The 24683-nt window shown below is 39.8% G+C and overlaps 1 protein-coding gene across 1 annotated transcript in view; it reads right to left on the bottom strand.

The window, feature by feature from the left end:
* LOC150089819 (glutamate-gated chloride channel-like) overlaps positions 1-23071 on the bottom strand; it is a 301453-nt gene extending 278382 nt beyond the window's left edge. Inside the window, exon 1 of the mRNA XM_090389662.1 lies at positions 23000-23071. The gene's annotated coding sequence lies outside the window, so the exon portion shown is untranslated. The remainder of the gene's footprint in view (positions 1-22999) is intronic.
* Positions 23072-24683: the final 1612 nt, after the last annotated feature.

Raw genomic sequence — 24683 nt, 5'->3', positions numbered from 1 at the left:
AACTTATATCAAATGATCTGAATACATTTGTGGAGAATTAAATTCAGACAGAAGATGAGACTTTCAAGAAGATCGAAAAATAAGATTTCCTTCTTAAGATATTGATTTCAGCGATAACTGAAGAAAATTTTACAGTTAAAAGATTCAAAAGAATATTCATTCCAGACCAAATCGAGTGGAAGAAACGAAATTACATATTGTTCTCAATGGAAATATTGCTGTTCAACGATACCACATTGATAATAATTGCGTGAGAAATACTTCACGAAATAATCTTCAGAAAAAATATTCTTAAAAAGAATAATCTCTAGAAAAAAACCAAACAGCTTTTGAAACGAAAGCAACCATTTCTGTTGTATTTAGAACCTTTTTATATAGTTTTCCATTCCTGCATTAGTAAATGTATAGTGGTTTCGAACATTCTAATGCACGGATTAGGAAACTACATATGTTTTAATTTTTTTTAATGTGTTTTGGTATCAGTAAAGTCCAAATGGTGCAAGGAAGTGGACATTTTTTTTCCTACACAGATCCAATCTTTATTATTTCTTGAAAGTTTATATTTTGTGCACCTGGTTCTTGTCTCGCCCATGATGGAGAACAGACCTTCCTCATTCATTTTACTCAACCACTTCAGCGCTTTAAACAGCTTAATCATATCTCCCCTTAGATGTCTCATTCTTATATTGAATGCTTCATTATGAATGTATAGTTATCAAAAAAAACTTTGCAATCCACACTTTCTAAGCCGTTCTTTATATGTGCATCGATTTGCCTTAGTCACTAATCTGGTCATCCTTCTTTGAGCCCTTTCTAGAAGTTGTTTTTTTTTTGTGCGGTCTCCAGACCTGAATACAACGCTTCAAATGCTGTCTAACGATCTCCTTGTATAGACAGATAATGAAGTCCTTCTGTCCAAAGATTCTATAAATCATGAACAGGACACTACGTGCCTTCCGAGCTGCCTGTTTACATTGCATGGAAAATTTCATGTCAGATTGAATCGTAACACTTAAGTCTTTTTCCTCTCGAATCACTTTTAACTTCTCTCCGCCTAGCTTATATTTGACTCCATGATTTCGTTCCCAAATGCATTGAACTTTGCCATTTTTCGAACCATATACTCGTATGCAACCGATCCAAGTCTTTTTGAAGCAACGTGGCCGGCACGAATTGTTAACCACTTTTCCCACTTTCAAATAATCGGAAACTTAGACCGCTTCCCTTGAATACCCTTGTCGATAACATTTATGGAAATTAGAAATAGGAGGGGGACCAACACAGAGCCCTGATGTATCCTCCTTGTTATACTGCTCCACCCTGATCAGTGCAATAAGTGGAGTTCCGGAGTGCTAATTTGGTACTGTTAATTTATGCATGAATGCTAACAAAGCAAACAATTTTCTCAAATGAGATAGACTAGACAAGTTCTAGTCTATTTTAATTTTTCTAGAACTAGATAAGTTCTAGAAAAATTAAACGTTTGCGCGTGCTTTTTGATTACTTAAGCGAACAATATCGAGAGTGTTGATTTGAATTAATTCCAAAACATTCCCGAGCATTTTGCGTTCAAATTTTCACGTGATCTTTATTTTCCTTTGAAGAGTTTTCAAACATTGCCATACTGTGGCAAAGAATATTTTAGATAAAATGGCGTATATGCGTTTATTGACTGCATTCATGTAATGCTTATTTTAATTTTTGTTCGTTAACTATTATTTTTAGTAAATATACACTGAGGATGACCACTTACGTAATACAGCGTTGGGCCACCGTTCTCATGGATAACAGTCGTTATTCGCCTAGGCACCGACTACAATAGATGTCTAAAGACCTCAGTAGGAGTCTGCAGCCATATTACCTGCAAGGCTTTCCACAATGTCGGAATTGTTGACGGTTTCCACAATGTCGGAATTGTTGACGGTTTCCACAGTGCCCATACGCCTCAATTCCCGTTTCAAAATATCCCCACAGGAGTTCAATTGGATTGAGATCTGGCGAACTTGGAAGCCAATCAAGAGGATGATATCTTCGCTATGTTCCTAGGACCATTCGTGCACACTGTGGGCCCGATGACACGGAGATTATCATCTTGGAATTTCCCTTTTGTGTCCAGAAAAAAATGTAACATGACAGGGCGCACGTAGTCTTGTAATAGCTGCCGGTAGACTTCACCAATGAAACGTTTGTCCGTACGCACCATGCATCCTAGTTCCTGTCAGCAAAACATGTCTCATTAAGCAACTACCGTTACCTGCTTGGATAGTGGACACCGTGCACGATGGATGAATGGATTCCTGTTTCTTGCGCCACGCACGAAGACATTCGTCGGCATGTCCGAGGTATTTGGACTCATACGACCACCAAACTAGTTTCTAGTCCTCCAGTGTCCAACCAGAGTGTCATTAACACCAGAGCATTCGCCTTCGACGATGGTCAGCGGGAAGGGGAGTGTCTCGTGGGTTGTCTGCTGTGGAACCGCAGATGTTGAATTTGCGGCGCGTCATTTGGGATAATGTTCTTGCATTGCTCATATTTTATAGGGATGTCAACTGTTGCACAATGACTTGACATTGAACCCATACAACGGACTGCACCTCTTCGCTCACTACGAACCTTTCGTAATCCATACTGTCCTTCTGTACAAAGATTCTATAAATCACGAACAGGACACTACGTGCCTTTCGAACTGCCTGTTTACATTGCATGGAAAATTTACGTAATCTTTTACGGCGCCTTATGCACCTTAACTACAATTGGCCGTGAGCAACCAACAAGATATGAAGTTTCCGATATGGAAGTACCCGACGCACGAGCTTCCACAATAATGCCCTTTTGAAACTTCGTGATATCTTTATTTCTTTCCATAACTGCTACTTGATCACTTTGACTGCCACCACTAGATGTAAATTAACACTGCTCTAGTATAGGAATCTGTTCGGATTTTTACACTGAGAACTTTGGAGCATAGTCCATTAAGGATGGTCTTAATTCAGTGATCACAGAGAGTGAGTGAGTGTGTATATATAAAAATGAAACAGAAATTAAAGACAGTACAATATAAATTTTTAATTTATTCTTAATGCAGAAAAGTTTAATTATTCTAAAGCTCTTATTTCAGTTAGCCGCGTATATAAAATTAATTATAATTAAATTTATTGCAATTAAAATAGAAATAAAATTCAAATTAAGAAAAGCATTATCTCAATTTAAATAACAGCTCCGATTAAAACGCCGATGTTCTTTGGTTAATCACTTTCTATTCTTCCATCCACTGTTTTCGAATTAAAATCATCAGTTCCACTGGGAAAAAAATTCTTAGACTTCCATCTGAGTGGCTGCTGGAGGGAATATTGAAGACACGGAGCTAATCAATAAAGCAGATCTTTTACAGATGTCGCGAAGAAAAAAAAAAATCTTACTTCAATTAAGTTAAACATTTACTTTCAGTTTCATGTGTCTAATGTCTCTTCGTATCCTGCTTTTTTCGCGACGTTGGACCTAAAGATTGCTTGTCTTTGCAATCAATTTCATCTCCACCGTTCCTTAGTTATTAACTCGGAAGCCTTAGGTAATCTTACATGTCACTTTTGGCGTCTTAAAGTGCCGTCAACGAAAGACCTAAGATACTTGAAGAAACGCAGACGGCGTTCGAGTTTATTGAAGAGATTTTTTCATTTTTTTTTTAATTTTACAATGCTACGCTGTATATATATACGTATACACTCAGTGATCACTGAATTATGACCACCCTATCCGTAATGGACTAAGCCGCATAGCTCGTATTATAAAAAGGCGAAAAGCTTCGTATTTTAGAGTAGTGGTAATTTGCATCTCATCTTGCAAGTCAAAGTGATAAAGTAGCAGTCATGGGATGGTGTAAAGATATCACGGAGTTTCAGAAGGGCATGATTGTGGGAACTCGTGCTTTTTCGGTTGCCCACGGCCCACTGTGGTTAAGGCGAACAAAGAATGGTATCTAAGGAATCAAATCACTTCCCAACGACAGAACTGTAAAGGATTAGGCAAGATGGATGTTAGTAGTACGCGAACGGTGCAGCGCGTTGTACGGGCTCAACAGCAGGTCACTGTGCGACAGGTGGTATCTCACTACAATATAGAGAATGCGTGAACAATGTCCCAAATGGCGATGCGCAGAACACTCAGACGTATGGGGTTATACAGCACACTACCTGCTGTATAACTCGCCTCACTGCTGACCATCATTGACAGCGAATGCTGTGGTGGCAACAACACGCTGGTTGGAAACTGGAAGAGCGGAAACTGGTTTATTGGTCGGATGAGTTCAAACACCTGGTGCAACACGCCAATGGACGCCTTCGTGTGTGACGTAAGCTACACTATATCACGGACCCATCATTCATGGTGCCGACCATCCAGGCAGGTTCTGATGGTTGCTTAATATGGGAATGTTTTTCTGGCAAGAACTAGGACGCCTGGTGCGTATGGATCAACATTTCGCTGGTAAGGTCTGTATAGTGTATAGTGTGTTCGTGTCTGACGGCACCAGGGGTTTCCCCCATCTCCGCGTTGCTTTCATTGTAGGTGTACCAGTTCACTGGGAAGGCCAGAGATTTAAAAGTGTATGGATTTTGTAAGTGTAGTGTTGTGTTTCGTTGTTCTTCTGGCCATTTAGCCGCTAGACCCCTGATGGGGCCCAACGTTGTCCACACTATGCCTCGTGGAGGCAGACCAGGTACCCAGTAATTTTACGTTTTCACTCTGGCAGGTCCTGCCACCTAATTTCCTGAGATTTCAGTGGCAAGGACCTAAAAAAAAAAATAAATAAATAAATAAATAAATAAATAAAAAAAAATAATAAAAAAAATAAAAATAAATAAAAAAATAATAAAAATAAATAAATAAAATAAAATAAAAAATAAATAAATAAAATAATTTAATAGTATTGGGAAGTAGTCGCTGAAAGGGGTTTTCGTATGCATTTGGAATTTTGACAATTTTTTTTTTTTTTTTAATTTTAACATCCGCTAGTGTTTAGGCAGAGTAGGGGGGAGACTGAAGACAGGTGGGGAAAGCCAGAAATATGGAGCCAATAGGGAAGGTGACCCCAGGTCAGAGATTTAAATTTAGACTATGTGGGGTTACGCTGTGAAAGTGAACAGAGTAGGGAAGAGACTGAAGGCTAGGGGGGGAGGAAATAGGAAGTAAGGGGTCGATAGAGGAGGTGACCCCTGTGGTCAGTGGGGCAGGCCCATGTCCCACTAGGAGGAAAAGGAGGGCGAGGAGGGGAAGAGACAGTGAAACCATCTCCTTCCCTCCCCAGAGAAGTGGAAAGAAAGTACCGTGCAAGAGAGCACAGGTATAGCCTGTTGCGCTGGCAGCAGAGCTGCAATGAGGTCAAGTCCATGGTAGGTCTTCTATTTGAGTTCTACTTCTTCTAAAAAGATGTCAACTTCTAGGATTGTAGGTCATTCCTGGGACAAGTCCTGTCTTTGCAGTTCAGGTTGTTGAGGTTGTGTTTGCAGTCTATTATCAAGTTTTTCGGTTTTAATCTTCTTTCATTTAAAGAGGAGAAATGCTGGTTGGTGATTAGTTTTGTCTTTGCGTTGTCATGGTTGAGTGGCATTTCTTCCTTTTCTCAGTGAATGGCAATTTGTACCCTTCTTCTCGCGAAGAGGTCCTGGGCGAATCGTGACAATGCTTTATAATCCTCTTCGGTTTCAAGGAGGAGAAATTCTTGTCCTCTTGGAAGATATCTCACTTTTGCAATTAGAATACATCTTAGGTCTTCATATATGGAACAGTCAAACATAAGATGGTTCCAGTCTTCTATTTCTCCACAAGTGCAATTTGGGTTGTCTGTGAGTCTGAAGTCAGCGAGCTTTGCATTGAAGGGGCCATGCCCTGTTATTAAGTATGTTGTATGAAGTCCTGGGAAGAACCATGATGGTGATTTCGGGTATACTCTATTTGTGTGTGGAAAAAACTTGCGGGTGATCTCTCCTTTGGTGGTACCAGCCCATCTGTTTTGCCACTCCTGTAGCAGGTGGTTCTGTAAGCGTACTTTTTCTGCCTTCCTATTATTAGTGGGATCAGTTGTAAAATTCAGGAAGGTAACTGGGACTCCTTTGGAAAGGTAATAGAGCATTCCAGTTCTAACGATTTCTAGGTCTAATGGGAGCGTTCCTGCTATTACTTGTAAGGCTGGTGTACTCACTGTACTGCAGGCGCGGGTTATGGCACGGAGGATGGATCGCTGGGTAGAATCCAGCGTTCTTCTATTCACTACTAGTGTGGTCTTATCGTACCATATGGCCGAAGCATATGAGATTGCTGGTATGAAAACTGTCTTATAATAGAGTGCCAGGGTTCTCTTGTTGAGGCCCCAGTCTCTACGTGAGACCCTGGCCACCAGGGTCGAGTAGTTCCTGATCTTCGTTCTGATGTATTTAAGGTGTGGCTGAAAGGATAGTTTGCTGTCTAGGAGAATACCTAAACATTTGAGCTGTGGTGCCAATTTTATCGTGCTCTCATCAATTTTAATTTGGGGTGGTCTACGCAGGTCGAGAGAGCCCTTAAGGAGAATGGATGAGGTTTTCGCAGGTGATATTGTGAGAAAGTTCTTTGCTGCCCAAGTTTGAAGCAATCGAAGGGCATGGTTGGCCAGGGTCTCAAGCTGAGCTCTTGAGTTTGCTTCCACTGTAAGGATCAGGTCATCTGCAAAAGCGTGGGATTTGACTTCTCCTAGGTCCATTCTCAAGAACTCATCGAAGACAATGTTCCAGAGCAATGGGCCCAGCACAGACCCCTGCGGACAGCCTCTGTAGATCTCTTTTACTATATTCTTGTACGGGGTATTGATCTCGACCTTTCTATGTGATAGGTAATCTTTTATAGTGTTGAATAGATTTATTGGCACCCTGGCCTCCCTCAGCCTACCGAGGACACTTGGCCACCAGAGTGAGTCAAATGCCCCGGCGAAGTCGATGGAGATCAGAAGGAAGTATTTCCTGCTGCATTCCCTCGCTGCAGTGAGCAGGTTTTTCAATGCATCTATCGTGGAGGAACCTGGTTTGAACCCATATTGGTTCACCGCCGGTAGTCCTGCTGCTTCATAGTGCTGGGAAATTCTTTTATGCAGTAATCTTTCGTATACTTTACTCACCACTGATAGAAGTGCAATGGGTCTATATGAGTCTGGATTCTCTGGCTGTTTGGTTGGGTTCTTCAAAATTAACTTAATATTTGCTGTCTTCCATTCAGTTGGGTATTTTCCTGCTTCCATACAGCAGATAAACAGATCCAGCAGAAGCTTCGGTGCATATTCAGCTACCTTTTTAACAATTTCCGGCTCGATCAGATCTAAGCCTGGGCATTTCTTGGGTTTGATCCCTGCGACGGCTACTAGGAGCTCCTCCAGTGAGAAAGGGGGCTCCTGCTGTGATGTGTCATAATTCTCGTTTTCTTGGCACAATTGGTGCTGTTCTTGTTGGATTGGTATAGCTGGGTCCTTGAAAATAACGCCGAGAATATTTTCCATTGATTGCTCCCAAGTTGTGGTGAGTACACCCTGTGGTGTCCGAGTGGATGTTAAAACTTCGCCTCTGGGGAGTTTGTTGATGGTGACTTTGTAAACCACCCCCCAAGGGGTTAGCATTTCCTGTTGTGGAGACCAAGCCCTCCCATGATCTCTTTTTACTTTTCTTGATAGTTTCTGTATAATGATTCCTGACATCTCTGTAGTGCTGCCTAAGCACTTCAACTTCTGCAGCTGGCCAGGTCCTCCGTGCTCTTTGGAAGTCTTTCCTTCTTTTAATTACTTCTCTCCTTAGTTGCTGAATCTCAGGTGTCCACCAGGGAACTGCACCAGGCAGTGGATTTTTTCTTTTTATAGCTGTTGCACTGGCACTTGTAATAATTTCTGTTAACTTGCGTTGGCATGAGTCAGGATCACTCCATTGGTCCAACATCTCTTGGTTATTTTCTACCGTTGCAGTCAACATGTTCCTGAAGAGCTCCCAGTCTGCTTTACCTATGGAAAATCTGTTATGGAGTTGCTTGATTGGCGGTGTTCTTGTTAGAGTTCTGGTAATTTGAAAGGTTATTACACGGTGATCTGATGTTGTCCATGAATCTTGCACCCTCCAGTTGGTTACGAACGGTGCAATACTTCCTGTAGCAAGAGAGACGTCAATCGTGGACTCCCAAAGAGTGTTGCAAAAGGTCGGAAGCTGGTGTGGCTGATTGAGGACTGAGATCTGGGAGCCAATGAGGAACTCCTCAAGAAGTTGGCCGTTCCTGGTACCCCGTCTGTCCGGTGTTGTGCTAAACCAGGCTGGCGAGCGGCAGTTTACGTCTGCACCAATTATTATCTTTTGATTCGGTAGTACATCAAGGAGGTGTTGTAAGTAATTAATTGCAAAAGTGATTTCTTCTCCGGGCCTACAATATAGTGCGACAATGTAAAAGGCGCCCAAGGCTGTAATAATGTGGGCAAGGTACTACGAGCAGCTCTTAGGGGACCGTGTGCACCCGGCCATGGTGCATTTTTTCCCGGACAGAAATGGGTTCTTCCAAGATGACAATGCGCTGTGTCATCGGGCCCACACTATGCAAGAGCGGTTCGAGGAATACAGTGAAGATATCGCCCATCTTGACTGGCCACCAAATTTGCCGTATCTCAATCCAATTGGGCACCTATGAGATGTTTTGGATCGGGAGAGGTGTATGGACACGCTACCTTCGTATATTCCGACACTGAAAAGTCTTGCAGATCCCCCCCCCCACTGACGTCTTCAGACATCTAATGGAGTCTGTGTCTTGACGAATAGCGGCTGTTATCCGTGCGAACAGTGGCTCAACACAACATTAGGTAGGTGGTCACTGAATGTGTATACAAATTGGATTCATTTCCAGACCTCCATCTTGGTTTTATTCCTTGGTAGGGATAATCGTTTTGTTCCTCACATCATTGTAATCGACACAATTGGTAGATGAGCGAAAATGGGGATGAAGCAAGCAACCAGAACACTGCAGTCTCTGCGGAGACCATATTAACTTCACTTTATTAATTTTATGCGCATCCGATTCCGATGTACAACACCTTTTGACAAATGAAGATGCCATTTTAAAATAATCCCACTACTGATCGCGTCCATCATCATTAATTTTTCCTAAAATTATCCTCCAATTTATCTACAGCTGTTAGCAAAGGCGTACTGGCGTTTTCGTTCTGACTTAGGGGCACTCAACATAACAAGTTTGTGGCAAAAGTAAATCATTATTTTATTCGAATATTGTCCCAGTGTATATATTCCTTTTATCCAGCCAATTCGAATTTATTTTCTGTACTTGTCAAAATTCGCATCCTTTGCTATTTTTTTCCAAATTATTTAATAAAATTGAATACTTTCTCTGAGCTCAGTGATTAGCATTTCCACTGCCGCATAATTAATACAATTCCGGCTTCTGTTCTTAATGCTACCTTAATTAAACAGTTTTTCCTGACTCTCCATTTAGATCCGACAGTTTCTGTCACACATTAAGTGCCACCTTCAAACACAAGTAACTGAGGATCTAGAAGAACGCACTAATTGTCAAGGTATTCGAATGTTCCTCCAAATAGTAGTAGTAGTAGTAGTAGTGGCACATGATGCAAGAAAGCAAGTGTAGGAGCTTATGCAGCATCAGCCAAAAAAAAAAAAAAAAAAACACACCATTCCCTCCAAATGCCTGTCCAGTTCCTCCTTAAATTTATTCAACCTATCAACTTCCACAACGACAGATGGAAGTTTGTTCCAGCAATTAACCACCCGCTGGCTAAAGGCAAATTTCCGCACATCTATTCTACATCTGTCCTTTCTTAATTTGAACTTATGTCCCCGTAGGTTCGTAATCTGAACAAGTGGAAGGATCCCATCAGAATTCAGCGTGCTCAACCCATTCAAGGCCTTATAGACCTCAATCAGATCACCGCGCAGGTGCCTAGTCTCCAGCCACTGCAATTTGCAGAACTTAAGCCTCTCTTGGTAAGAGTATCCCTTCATTCCCCTCACCAATCGTGTTGCTCTTCTCTGTACACGCTCAAGCAAATCTACATCCTTCCTAAAATGAGGCCTCCAGACCTGTACGCAGTACTCAAGGCGTGGCCTGACCATTGCCTTATACAGAGGGACAATCACCTCCTTTTCCCTGCTAGCAAAATTCCTATATATCATTGACAAAACCCCATGACCTGCCCTAGCAGCCTGTCTGCATTGATCAGAAAACTTCATATCTGACTGCACAATTACTCCCAGGTCTTTTTCATTTTCTACCACCTTAAGTGTAGTACCACACAGTTGGTACGTTTCTCTGGGGTTACTTCTACCCATATGCAGTACTTCTACCCATTTGCATTTGTCAAGGTTAAACTTCAGTTGCCACTTCTTAGCCCATCTGCCCAAATTATCTGGATCCTGTTGCAGTAGCACACTGCCATTACTGTCATGAACAACCCTGCCAACCTTTGTGTCATCTGCAAACTTCGACATTAAGCCTGATATACCTTCATCAATATCATTGATAAATACACAAAACAACAGTGGACCCAACACCGAACCCTGTGGGACTCCACTAATAACATTAGTCCACGAAGAGCAGCACCCATTGATTACCACTCTCTGTCTTCTCCCACTTAACCATCCTTTTATCCATTGTAGCAACTTACCCTTAATACCATTCTGCTCCAATTTGTACAGTAGTCTTCCATGCGCAACAGTGTCAAAAGCTTTCCTGAAATCCAAGTATATGATATCAAAATTATTTTTTGCATCCAGTTCCTTTGTGACCACATCATAATAACCAATCAAATTTGTCAGACAAGACTTTCCCTTAACAAACCCATGCTGTGTTTGAATTATTGCTGCAGTCTTGTCTAGATGATCCTGCAATGCATCTTTAACCAGTGACTCCATTATTTTACCCGGAACAGAAGTTAAACTAACTGGTCTGTAATTACTCGTGTCACCCTTCGATCCACCTTTGTGAATTGGGGACACATTTGCACATCTCCAGTCCGTGGGAACCTCCCCCGAGTCCAAGGATGCTCTCATAATTATGGCTAAGGGTTTGCTTAGTTGCTTTGCTGCCTCCTTTAAAATAACTGGATAGATCCCATCCACCTCAGGTGCCTTTCTTATGTTTAACTTCAACAATTTCTCCTCCACTTTGCTCTCAGTTATTACAAAATCATTAAGCACACTGCTACAATTTGATAACCTTCTTCCATTTTCAAATTGTAATAATTCCTCACGTGTGAATGTAGATGCAAAATACTCATTCAGTTTGTTTGCTATCTGAGCAGGATCATCAACAGTCGAACCATCGATGTCAAGTGGACCAATCATATTCATCCCCTTCCTTTTAGAGTTTATATAAGTAAAGAAATCCTTGCTGTTTTTCTTAGCATCTTTTGCCAAAGATTTCTTGTAATCCGCCTTCGCCTGCCGAACCTCCTTTGTGACCTGATTACAGACTAGCTTATATCTGCCACAGGCTTCTGCGTCACCTGATAATTTATATGCATCCCATGCATTTTTCTTCTCTGTCACGAGTCTCATTAGTTCATTTGATAACCATTTAGAAAAATTTAGTGAATGAGATCCATGCAGAAACTGGTTTAAAAGTGTGCGGGCAACATGAGAGATATCACAAACAAATGGATGAATTGTGTTAAAAAAACCTATGAAGTTTCAAAGAGGCTTGATCTTCTGATAGCATATCACCCGTATTCGGTCTCGTAAAGTCAACCGTTAGCCGAGGTAGTTAAAAGACGGAATGCCTGGGGCATTCCATCAACCTCAGTGCATTATGCCCACAATGAACCTCAGTGCATCATGCTCATAACGAAGTTCACAGAAGGATTGTTCGTGATGTGGGTGCTTTTCATAGTTCAGACTGACACTGTTAGTTGTCAGTCCGAAATCCAATCATTTGTCTGGCTAGCCGGAATCAAATCGATCGAATACCTTTGTGATGAACAAGGTGAGGACGCGGCCAATACAGCCCTCTTCTACAGTTAAACTGGCTATTGCATTCGGAGAAATGAAAACAGAAATTCCTACTGCCTGTTAATAAGAAATGCCAATAAAGGTAAAAAATGGTTCCAGGACGGGTCGATGGTGTGAGTGGACCAAAAGGTAGTTTACACCATATAAATTTATTCATTAAATTTCGTGTATTTTTCTGAAACTAATGGTGTTCTAATATTTTTGGTAGGATAATGTGTACCTGTAATTATGCAAATTTTCACTGAGTAAAGTGGAAATTCACATAACTTACAATTAATTTGCATGAAATTGATTAATTGGCCATGTATGACCGTGTACTCAACTTCTGAAAGCTATGTGGATAAGAAAGAAAGCTGTACTGGAATTCCAGTTATACTTAAAAGAATTTGCTTCGTATGAAACTGGAATTACAGTTACGCTAAGTGAAATTCGAAGCTTTCCGTATACTCGGAGGAAAGCTTTGAATTTTTCTTAGGTTTCTCTTCTAGCCCAATATTTTGTTCATATTGCCAGGCTTCTTATTTCAACAAACCAATGTCAAACCGCTCCTTTTTAATTCAGCCGCATATTTGCTTTCTTTTGAAATAACAGCGATTAAATTTCTAATCTTCACGCTTCCGTCTTCATTTATGCGTCGATTCTTCTCGGAGTAATTCACTAAAATAGAAAATATGAGAAGCAGATCACGTGATATACCCGATATTTCTTATCCCTCAAGTGTAATGAATTGATGTAAGAGCTGCGTGATCATCTAATCCAACGCCCTTCATGAATTCTCCGTTGTACAAACAACTTCCAAGTGTTGTGTCGTGCAAAGATCCGTTTCTTAGTTCCAAGTCTCCCCAAGAGCGCAAGTAATTAAGAGGGAGTGCATCGAATTTCTCTTAGCTCTCAAGGTTTTTAGCTGGTTATTCTACAATATAGTGTTTTTCTCTTTTCTTGTTTTGTTTTCGTCACGGATGGCTAAGTTTCTTGAAAAGAAGGATTTGTTTACAATTCATGCAAAGAAAGGCGGGCATCCATAACGAGAAGCCACGATTCACATCTCAGATAAATTGGGAGTAAAATTTATTTGGATGATAGGATAAAATGGGCAAACACGGCACCACTGGAAAAGATGTGCCCAGTTGCTGAATTTTGTAAACCGGTTGTTATATTTATATATTAGGAGCAGCTGGATTTTTATGGATACTTTTTGGAACGTATCTTTAAAGTTTTTTCGCAACTTGAAAGATACAATTCATAAAGGGAATTTGAAGAAGGGATGCTTACTTTTTCTGTTATTTACCTGAATAAAGGATTAGAATACAAAATTAAAATTTATTTGTAAAATTATTAGACGAATACTTTATTTTAATCATTTTCAAATAAAAAAACGATTGAAATATTTTTTATTGTAATAATTTGGAAAAAGTTCTTTAATTTTTGATGACCATAATTCCCACAAAAATGAGTGGCAGTAGATGAAGACTCATGTGTTACCGAAATCAACTCCATTGAATAAAATATTGACGAATCCTCGAAACACTTAATTCCTGTCAGATTTAAAGCAAGAACAGGTGGAACATTACAATACTCCACAGACTAACAATTTTAACGAAAATTTAATTTATTATTAATACAACACAGTATTCATATAATTTTCCATTCTAGAGTGCAGTGCTTTTCGCAGATTATATAACGATATTTCTCCCACTCCACCCCACTGACCTCATATTGGGAACAGAAGTCGCTGTTCGCTCACTAATGTCTTTCTGCTCACCAATTCTGAGAATCCGCTACGCTTTATGCCTTCCTCCGATTTCGTCCTCAACTTCCGGCCTAAAGATCTATCCTTCTTTCCTTTTTTTGCTCTTCAGGATCATTTATTTCTGATTGTCGGAAATACAGCATCGATCTTCGGGGTTGATAACTGATTTCCAATTCTGAGACTGCTTCCGTTTCAGCGAAATAAACCGAAGTAATTCATTAAGCCAGTTTCATAGAATCCACATCTTCACTTCTCTTCAGTCATTTCTTAATTATGTTTCTATAATGTGGTTAATTTTGAATAGATTCTTATCAAAACAATAGCCCTATAGGACAGAGTTATTTAGTTTGGCATGTTACTCCGAAAGTTAGTTGTTTCTTAAGACATTTGTTGCTTGAGCCTTGAAAAACTAAGCGTACAAGTCATCGGAGCAATGTGCCTGTAAATTGCATCTATCCTATAGCCAGTGCGTGGTAGTACAGCTTTTATAACCACCGCACTCCCCACACTGGGTGGAAAAAGCCCCGGATTCGAATCCCGTCAAGGATGCTAGAAACGCTTATGGACTTTTTTCACTCCGTAGCTGAATTAGTCGATCTCAGACGAGGATAGCAAAGGCCCCCCTTCGTCTGAGAAATTCAGCTCATTCCTCCAGAAAAACAGGCAAATAAGTCAAAGAACACATGGAATTTATAGGAATATTACACGTGGGCAGATGAGATCGTCTTGCGTGGTCCTAATATGACATCCGTAGCCGAGTGGGCAGGAGCGGTAGTGCAGTAGCACACGCTCTTTGAATAGACCGGGGTTCAAGCCCCTGACTGCTGAATACGGTCGATCTCCCAACCCGCACTGGATCAGCGTGGCAGATTACGGTCCATTTCCCTCAGAATGAATTGTTGAGGAAGCTTCCATCCTGCAGTGGGTTGATAATGGCTGCACTTTACTTTTTTTTTTATCGGTTGGCGTGGTTTTTCAGATCTTTTGCGGGTAGCCAGGTAGTTACGGTTGTGGTCCATCCACACTGTACTCAGGTCTGAATCGAGTTACTTTATCTAGACAGATAAAGTTATTTTTAAGTGCTTTTTTCATACCCTCATTTTCGTCGCCCTCAAGCAAGAGTTGGGTGGTTTTTACCCTAAAACTTTAGTTTTTCATCAACTGAATAGGTACAAGGTACACAGACCAAAAAACGCACGCAATTACAGATACAATACCTTAATATCTCATGGACTTAATTATCTTAGCACAAAACAACGTGTTAGCTCATTTTTAATCTAGAAGATTAAAAATCCGAAATTGATCGGAAGAGACATTCTCCTCTTAAAACGAACCTGGTGGGTAGCAAAATCCATAAGCACTGCCCTCTGCACACCGCATGGAAAATGTCCGGGGTTCGAATCCATCAATGAAGCTAAGAACTTTTATAGGTTTCTTTTCTCTCCATGGTTGAGTTAGTTTTCCCCGGAAACTCGGGGAAACTTAATTTAAAAACTTTTGTAATTTATTTTTTCCTCAGAAAACGACAAATTGACCATAGAAAACACTCAGTTTACAGGCATATATATATAAGTCGCTGATGCTTCTAAAACCAGACAAAAATAATAATCCATGCAACTCCAATCGAGATCCAAGGAAAAAATACGGTGCATCCTATTTTTTACCTTAGATATATTTTTAGACTTTTTTCTTAGATATATTTTTATGCACCCTATTTCTTTTTAGATCTTGTAATTTATTTTTTTTCCTTAGACACTTGGATGATTCTTTAAAGTGCATATCAGGTGTGCACTAGAGAATCGTCCAAGAATTTATGAAAAACTTTCATCAAAAATCTAAAAATAACGAAATTTGAGATACTGTAGTGATGCTCAAAAGAGAAACAACAAACAAAAATGTAAATATATGTAGACCCTTTTATCAGGTTATGAAAGAACCATATTGAGACATTCTATTTTTGCATAATTAAGACCTCTTAATTATTCACAAAGACACATTTCCACTTAAATTACAGAAGCAAAAATATTCATAAGCGTGGGATACCATAGGTAGCTGAAGGCATCAACTCCCATTCTTGAATAACAGCTGATTCAAGTTCCGTGTGGTTTATGGGAGTGGACCTGCAACCAGAAACCATTCTGTCTAGAGTATCCTAGGTATACTCTAGTGGACTGGGGTCAAGGGATCTGTCTGGACATTCCACACGGGATATTTTCTCCCTCTTAAAACATCAGTTCACCCAGTGAGGACACGCATTGGACGTTCTTTTAAGAAAGTCTGGACCAAATTCATCTATCAAAGGACAAATAAATCTCATCTCGATACCTTACAATAATGAGAGTTTCTGGTGGGAACATATGACGATCTACAGCCATTGACAATGATTCTGACCCAAACTATTAAACTACCACCTTCAAACGAGCCTGTTGGTGCGATGCTTTTTGGAGGAAAAAGTGAGTTATTCTAATTTATATTACAGAAACTGGTTGACAGACGAACCCAATGACTGTAGCAATTTTTCTATCCCTTTAATGCAAAGGTTCTATCCAAATACGTAAAAATACAGAAAATTTCTTTATTCTATTTAAATAATCCTTAATATGCAATTTATATTTCTTAAGAAAAGATTGGTCGTTGTTCTCTTATCTAAGTCAAAGGCTATTTGAACAAAAACCACGCAGTCAAGAAATCAAAAACAACCATTAAAATTTATTCGAACTGAAGTCTTTCAGATACTAGACACACAAAAGAAAACCGTCTCAGTTATTTTGGAGATCATCTGTTTTCACCCCGAACAAGACTATATTTCCACAGTTCTTGGCATTTCTTGGGGATATAGGTGAGTGACACAAAATATCTTTTATCTGGAATTGCATAGAATGCAACTAAACAACCGGTATGTTACGTTCGCAGTGTATTTGGTTGTTATGTCAGAGATGGATTTGGACCGTGTGGGCACAAATCAAAGAATCCGATTCCTATTATATCTCGGTCGGAAATATTCATTGACTGAAAGATATTTTATCCGTTTCTCAGTATGTTTTTGTAAACCTAATGGGATTTTAAAGGAAAAAGCATAGTGCACTCAGGTTGTAACTTTGAAAACTCCGTGATGCCTCGAGGTCTCTATAGAAAAAACAAAATAGTGAGAAAAACAAGGAAGTTACTGTAAGAAAAAAGAAAGACATTATTGTAAATTTCATGCCGCATTAAGTACGCTGGTGAAAGAGTCCTTTAGACATCCCTACCTACATCAGAGGAAGCTATGCACGAAGAGCAGAAAAATGATGCCAAGGCTCTCAGAGGAGTAGTAGTACACAACATTTTTATCTGCTGTTTCTGTAATTCAACTTCTGTTTATACAGGGTGTCTCAAAAATATTGGAACAAACGTTTAGGGGAGATAGGTAACATCTAAAGGAATGTGAATCGCATAGGAACCGATAACCGGAAACGTCACGGGAAAGTAGTAGCAGAGGCACAAGAAGCAGAAATGACACAGGACAGTAATTAGTGGCAAACATTTATTTGACATAATATTAACAATGGAGTACGAGATGGATGCATTTCATGATGTTACAACAGATGCTCGAAGGTTCCACCATGAGACGCGATGCATGCGTGACACCGACGTAGCATGGATTGGTAGACACGGTCGAACACACCTGGAGTTTCTTTGACAGTAGCAGCAGCGCAGACAAGATCCATTTCTGTCTCCACAGGCGATTCATACACGATAGATTTGAGGGCCCCCACAGAAAGAAATCAAGGCTCGATAAATCAGGTGAGTGTGGGGGCCAGGCAACGGGTACACCACGGCCAATCCATCGACGCCCAAAACGCCTGTTCAAATGGTCACGAACACACCTTCCATAATGGGCAGACGCCCCGTCATGTTGAAACCAAATGTTGCGTCTCACAACTTGTAAAACTTGTTCAAGAAAGATCCGATATTTAGCGGAGTTCATGCGGGATGGTAACAGGTATGGGCCGACTAAGCCGTCACCGACCATACTTGCCCATACATACATTTATTGCGAAGAGATGTTGTGCCGCATGGGGGCGCACACCGTGTGGGTTGTCATGAGCATTGTGCTGATTGAATAAGCCTTCCCGAGTGAAATAAGCCTCATCCGTGAACAAAACACAGGCTGGAAAATTCAAGTCTTGAACACTTTCTTGGAGAAACTACTGCGCAAAAGCCACATGTGCAGGATGATCTTCGGGGAGCAGTAACTAAACCCTTTGGAGATGAAAGGGGTGTAAGGAATCGTCGTGCCAGACACGCTGTACACTGCAACGAGACACTAAGGCAGAGGCAACGGCACGTGTGCTGGTAGTAGGATTATTCTGAATGGCATTCAACACACTTTCTTCCATGGTGGGAGTTCGCGTCGAACGTGGTCTGCCCGCACTACTCCTGTTACCTCTAAATGACCGATAATCGCACAAATTTTGATGCACACGCGCAAACAAACGGTGGTCCGGTACATGTCTGTCTGGGAAGCGTTCTCCATAAATTCGTTGAGCGGCTCGTCCATTGCTCTCTGCTAATCCATACACGAGGTGCATGTCTGCCAGCTCACAGTTCGTATATCGATGCATGTTCTTCGTGCGGCGACTATTGCTTGAATGAGTAAACCAGAAATTTTCCCTCTCGCGAACTGATGAACAGCGCCGTCTACCGACTTACGAAGACGTTTCCGGTTATGGGTTCCTATGCGATTTACATTCCTTTAGATGTTACCTACCTCACCTAAACGTTTGTACCAATAATTTTGAGACACCCTGTAGAAACCCAATGCCATAGTGAGTTTTAGTTATGAAGCAGGAGGATGGAAAAAGGAATATGGTATATATTTCAATTGTACTTCACTTGAAACAAAGTTCAAATGTCTCAGAATCGTCGGCTAAAATTGAGAAATATTTCTGTCGACATAGCAGGAACTGTTTATGAGTTCTTTCCCGCTGTAACCGAGTTAGTCAATCTCGAGTAGAGATTGCATGGTTACCCTCATCCTTAGAAACTTGGATATCAGCTCGAAACCATAGGATACGTGCAATTTATGGGAACGATATATTAACGTGGCCTGACTCCATAGCGACGTTGTTAGTAATGTAGGCTATCCAGCAGCCACACTTCGTTACAGCAAAGCGATCATATTCCTCGTCTGGCGAAATAACCAGTCCAATCACATCAGAGTTGTTATTTTTATGTCAATGTGTTTTCAGGAACGCCCTGCTGAAAAGCAATTGGAAGAAATGAGTGGTCGACCTTGGACAGATGTAGCAGCTAGATGACTCTATACTAATCGTGCGGTTGCTCACAAAATTTGAAGGAGGTTACAATAGTCATGTTGGTAGCTTAAAACCTTGTGCAGACATAGAATGGACACAATCAAACCTTGTGTCCATTCTATAAGCATTTGCTTACTTATTGGACAACAACCTGCAGTGACGGCATTCACTGCAAATACCTTTAACTTGACCTTTGGGGAGATGATACAAGATGGCGATTGTGTTTGGCCTTCATCATTGTTAATAAAGGAACATCAGTTTTGTTACACAGAGGTATCCCCTCCGACAACCTTTCCATATGATAGAAATAAACAGATTGTGTGTTCTACTCGTCTCAAATCAAAAGGATGAGCATGCATTTGTGTAGCCGGCTTGTTTCGCAGACCCAAGACCAATGCCTGTGTGTGTGTTGTTTTCCAATGAGTCGAAATTTGTTCTACAGAGAGACTCAAGATATACAATCACGTGGGACTTTCAGGGGACACGAGGGCTAAAGGAGCCTATGTGAAAATTTTTGCAGCAATACAAGCTGATGGAAATTTCATTCCGCAGGGCCATAGCTCTCGCGCTAGTACAGTGGTTACAATCGCTCTTCATCCATTCGATGTGGAAAAAGCCTCAGTTCTAGTCCCATCTATTACAGGAGGCTTTTTATGGACTTTTTCACACCTGGTCTCGTTAGTCGGTGTCGGATAAGAGTTATATTGTTGCATCTATTTTCAGAAAACGAAATTTAGATTTTTCATCGCGAAAATAAGGCGCACCATCCACATAATACGTACAATTTACAGCGACTATGTATTGACGAATCATGACTTTAGATGCCACTGAACAAAATATCAAATACTAACAAACAAGAGCATAATGCGCAACCACATTGCATCAGACTGATGGACCATTATCTGTATATAAACACCAACATCCGTATGGCGTAGCCAACGAGACCTCTATCTTATAGATCACACTTAGATGCTCTTTGGAGACCTATTTCTACCCTCTAACTTGGAGAGTAGCGGTAAGAAAAGCTCGTTGGTGTGCTATCAATTATTTTTCAAACATTTGCTTGCGAACATAGATAGGGACGTAATAATCTTCCTGTATAAGACAATTATAAGACCTCACTTGGAGTAGTGTATCCAAGTATGGAGACTGCACCTAATACCAACATTGAGCTTCAAAGAGTCGAAAGGCGGCAATCCCCTTGGCGAAATCTTCAAAAGGTCATTCGTGTGAGGATAGACTTCGAATATGTGGGCTACAGAGCTTGGCAACCGGCATCGTAGAATGGATCTGATTGGGGTCCATAAGGGGCCCTGAGAGAGGTTACTGAAAAGAATAAAATCATAATTATTCCATAATGTAGGGGCCATAAATTATTTACTGGAATAATTTACCTCCACGTGTGGTTCAGGTTGATAGCTTGGAGAAATTCAAGGGTGAGCTGGATAGTTACCAATGCGAGGATGAAAACACATAGGTTATTTATTTCCTTTTTTTTATTTCTTGTATTTTGTTTCTTTATTTTCATTATTAATTTTTATATAGGTTATTTATTTTTATTATTTATTGGCTACTGCAGCAAAAGCCTGCATCCATATTGAAATACTTTCCAAGTGCCATGTTTTTTTTTTGGGGGGGGGGGGGCTCGCGCCCACAAACTACTTACTTGCGACCGCGCATGCTAACCACTATGCCGCGATCGTTCCACGTTTGTCGTCATTTTTTTTTTTTTTTTAAATCATAAACTTGAAGTGTTTATCAGTTATTCAAAATGCGAACGTGGTAACCTTACTAGTGCTATCTGGAGAGCACCTTGTCGCTTCTTCGAGCTACCATAATGGAAATTCTCTACGTTAAATTTAACTTTAATCAGATTGTTCAAAGCAGCCATGAAAATGATAAAATAATACTTTTCATTACTGTGTGCGCCTTCACAGTTAAAACTACATTCGATTAGGTTCATGAAATGCAAATTATATTCATTAATTACAATTCCATTTATATTCTAATTAGATTCTGGTCCATTAAAAATGGATCAACATTTAATGAATTTAATTGATTAAAGAAATGTTTGAAAAAAAAATTTATAAAAGATTTTTTGTAAGACAATAATTTAATTCTTTTTAAAGGGTTACGTGGAAGTGTTTTTCTGGACATATTGAGAATGGAAAACAGAAGTAAATGATGGTATTTATGGATGAAAGAGTAATCTTACGCTTCTCTTTATAATTTAATAAATTTACATACTATAAATATTCTTAATTAATTCCTTTCTTAAGCTCTCCAGTTCCGTTTGTTTACTGATCCATTTCTATATCACCATCCTGGTAAATATTTATTATCGTATTTTCTTTATTCAATCGTTTAAAAAACACTTGGGATATAAAAGTGAATTATTAAGTTCTACGTAATGCGGAATCAATAATAACCAAAGAGGATTGATATATTTGTATTTCAATGTTGTAAAAATCATTTCCTAAGTTTTCCTAAACCCCAAAATTCGACTGCTTAATGGAGGTCAGCTAAAGAAATATTCTTCTCTGACTCATTAAGGGTTCCCGAAGTTCACGTATTTATAAATGATTACTTAATGAGTTTGAAGGTTTCTTTATTATTTGGATGATAATTTCTGTTGTTTGCAGTGCATTTATATTCAAATTCGTTTTAAATGGAAGATTTGTGAATTTAACGATCTCCAAGGTTGCATAAGATAATAAAGTTCAGATTCCATTAACCCACATCCAAAATATAGAATTCAGAACGTACTTTTCGCGAATAAACTCATCTTATGAAGACAATATATTATGTTTTATTATCCCAAAGACGCTGTTTTAATATCTTTTAATGATTTCGATATTCTTATGTTTTTAACTGAATGTGGTAGAATATCCGAGACATTCTCAGTTTTTCTTTGGCTCTGATTTTTATCTTCTATATCTCATCATTTGAGATAGTGCTGATTCATTCTTGAGTCTTCTGCCCTGTGATCTAAATGAATTTTAAATTCATGAATTCCTTCTCTTCCCCATTTAAAAGGGGACTCTCTGCTTTCGATGGACTATGATATTGGCATCTCATAAATTATATTTAACTGCCAATTCGAAGTCTTGTTAAAATCGAATTTTAAAACGTGTTTTTAAAGAGACAAAATTGAAATCATAATAATTCAGAGTCCTTTATTTTTAACCAATGTTTCCTTAATAATAATAATAATAATAATAATGTGTATTAGTAAATACACAATCTAATCTGACAAGCATGTTTAAACGTTGCGATTATTTTGATTACTTGCTAACACCGGGGGCTGCAGTCATTAAACGTATACAGAACTCTTATATAGACGCCAAAAATTATTTAGAAAAACTGGATACTTAAGAAACAGATATTGTAAAAAGAAACCTGAAATTACAATAACAGAACCAACAAACATTAAAAAAAAAAAAAAGGCATTGAACCCATACATAAATTCACGCGGAATTCTCCAATTTATCCTGAAGTTCTGCTAATAATTTTCATCGGATTCGAAATCCTCATTTTCTAAATAAATTCAATTTTCTTTTAAATATATTAACAGAGCTACTTCAAAAGCGTATAATAATTTATAAAACTTTATCGTATACTTATTTATAGATTTGGTAACACATCGCTTTTAGAAATATTAAATGTTTTCGATTCCTGTAAATCAACAGAAGCTGATAAATCATCGGAAAAAAAAGCTTTAAAAAACATTTTTGAAAATTCCATTATAAATTAGAATAATTGACAATTCTGTCAATATCTTGTGTCAATTCTTTACTAAATTTTTCCATTTATCGAGTTCAGCAATTATCGGTCGCTGAACGATTGTGAGCATCGAGAATTTGCAAAACAAAATCCAATAAGTTGCCATTAATACCAAATGAATATCAAGTAGAGCTTACCCCTTCAGCCGCTGGCAATATTTTCCTCTCTAAAGGGAAGAATTTTCCTCGATTGCTGACAGCCACCTGCAACTCCACCAGTTCATTCGTGTAGAGAATCTAAATTTCAGCTACTTAATATTCATAAATAAAGCTTATTCGAATACCAATCTTTGCTCTCAAGAAATATTCTATCTGCGCATTAGAGGAGTGGTATCTCCACTCCTTCGAACGACACAATTCAAATTATCATTAATCATTGACAGTCCTGATGTACGAGACAACAATCTGTTTTACCTCGAAACTAACCAATCGCACGCTACTCCTGTAAATCACACTTTCCCGCAGTTCACAGGTGTCGTACAGAGCAGCTCCATCGAGACCTCGTAGTTATTTTAATCTTGTAGTTGATTTAATCTCTGGAGTGTCGGAATTAACTCGCAATTTGCAGCGAATGGAATCCTGCGCCGTGAAGGAAACACAAGGGCAGCGGAGTAAGGAGCGAAAGGAACGACAGAGTTTACCTAAAATCACTGTGTTCTGAACGGAACGCTCGCAGACATAACGACAACAACGCCAAGCGACGAACATCCGGGATATTTGCCCCTATAGTGTTGTCTCGCTACGAACGAGCCAATCACGGAATCTTTCCCATTCGGGGGACAGCTTTCGTCACGGAGAGTTACACAATCAATAGCCTGGCGGAGCACACGTGGTAGAAACGCTGACTCTCTTACATCCTCCCAGCTTTGGTAGTCACGTGGAGAGGTTCTCCTTCCTTCCTCGCCACCTCCCCCCCTTTCTCCCTCTCCCCCTTTGTTTTCACGCCGAGGAGACCTCTTCCACTTGCTGCTCCCATCGATCTATACAACTCAATTTGCATCGCCTATCTAAATGCACCAAAATATCCGTCTTGCAGCTGCTCGCAAACGTCTTCCCTTTTGCGCGAGCCTTTAGCCTCACTGCCTCCCATGTCATGCGAACGATACGTATCGAAAGATGAAGGATGAGATGCTGTACTCACTCCATTAACTCTCACAGTTGGGATTATCAATTTGAGATGCTGCGATGGTAGCAGAGATGGAAAAGCCCTGTAGGGATAAACAAATGCACATTCGCTCGAAGCCGGTCTTCAAATAACAGATATTGTTCAAAATATTAAGAATGATCCACTTCATCACTCTCCTCGGGAAGGGGGCTGGAGCATTTACGAGTTATATGTTCTATGCTATCCTGTGGTGGTTATCAAGTGCACTAAATTATTAAGGACACTCCTTTATTCTGCAGAATGACTTAAATTTTAAAAATATCTTCCACTAAAACGGCAGATTAAACTTTCCTACAGCGTAAAGTTCTCTCTTCTGAAACTCTGATTTCTTATTTTAGTTAAAGCAGCCACTGAAGGCATTAAGATGATATTTACCTAATGAACGTGACTCCCTTTTGTGTGAAAAGCGATTCTTGGTAGCATTTTTACAATTAAAGGCATTTCTCCACGGTTGTATGAACTAAAGCGCAGTCAATTTGTTCGTTCTTCCCGCCGCTAGGTGGCAAACTTCGTGAATTTTCCGCCAGAGGTCTCACTGCTACGTTACTCAACATGGTGGATCACAGCGACTCTTCGTCAGCACGCTTAAAGCCGCGTGGAGTTATCGAGTGTACTCAGAAATGTTCCACCTGCTTGTGGTGATGATTGTAAACGAGA

Source organism: Mastigoproctus giganteus, chromosome 2 (genome assembly GCF_048544385.1).
Source record: "Mastigoproctus giganteus isolate SK-2022 chromosome 2, ASM4854438v1, whole genome shotgun sequence".
Lineage (NCBI taxonomy): Eukaryota > Metazoa > Arthropoda > Arachnida > Uropygi > Thelyphonidae > Mastigoproctus > Mastigoproctus giganteus.
This window is presented reverse-complemented; position numbering and strand designations above follow the sequence as displayed.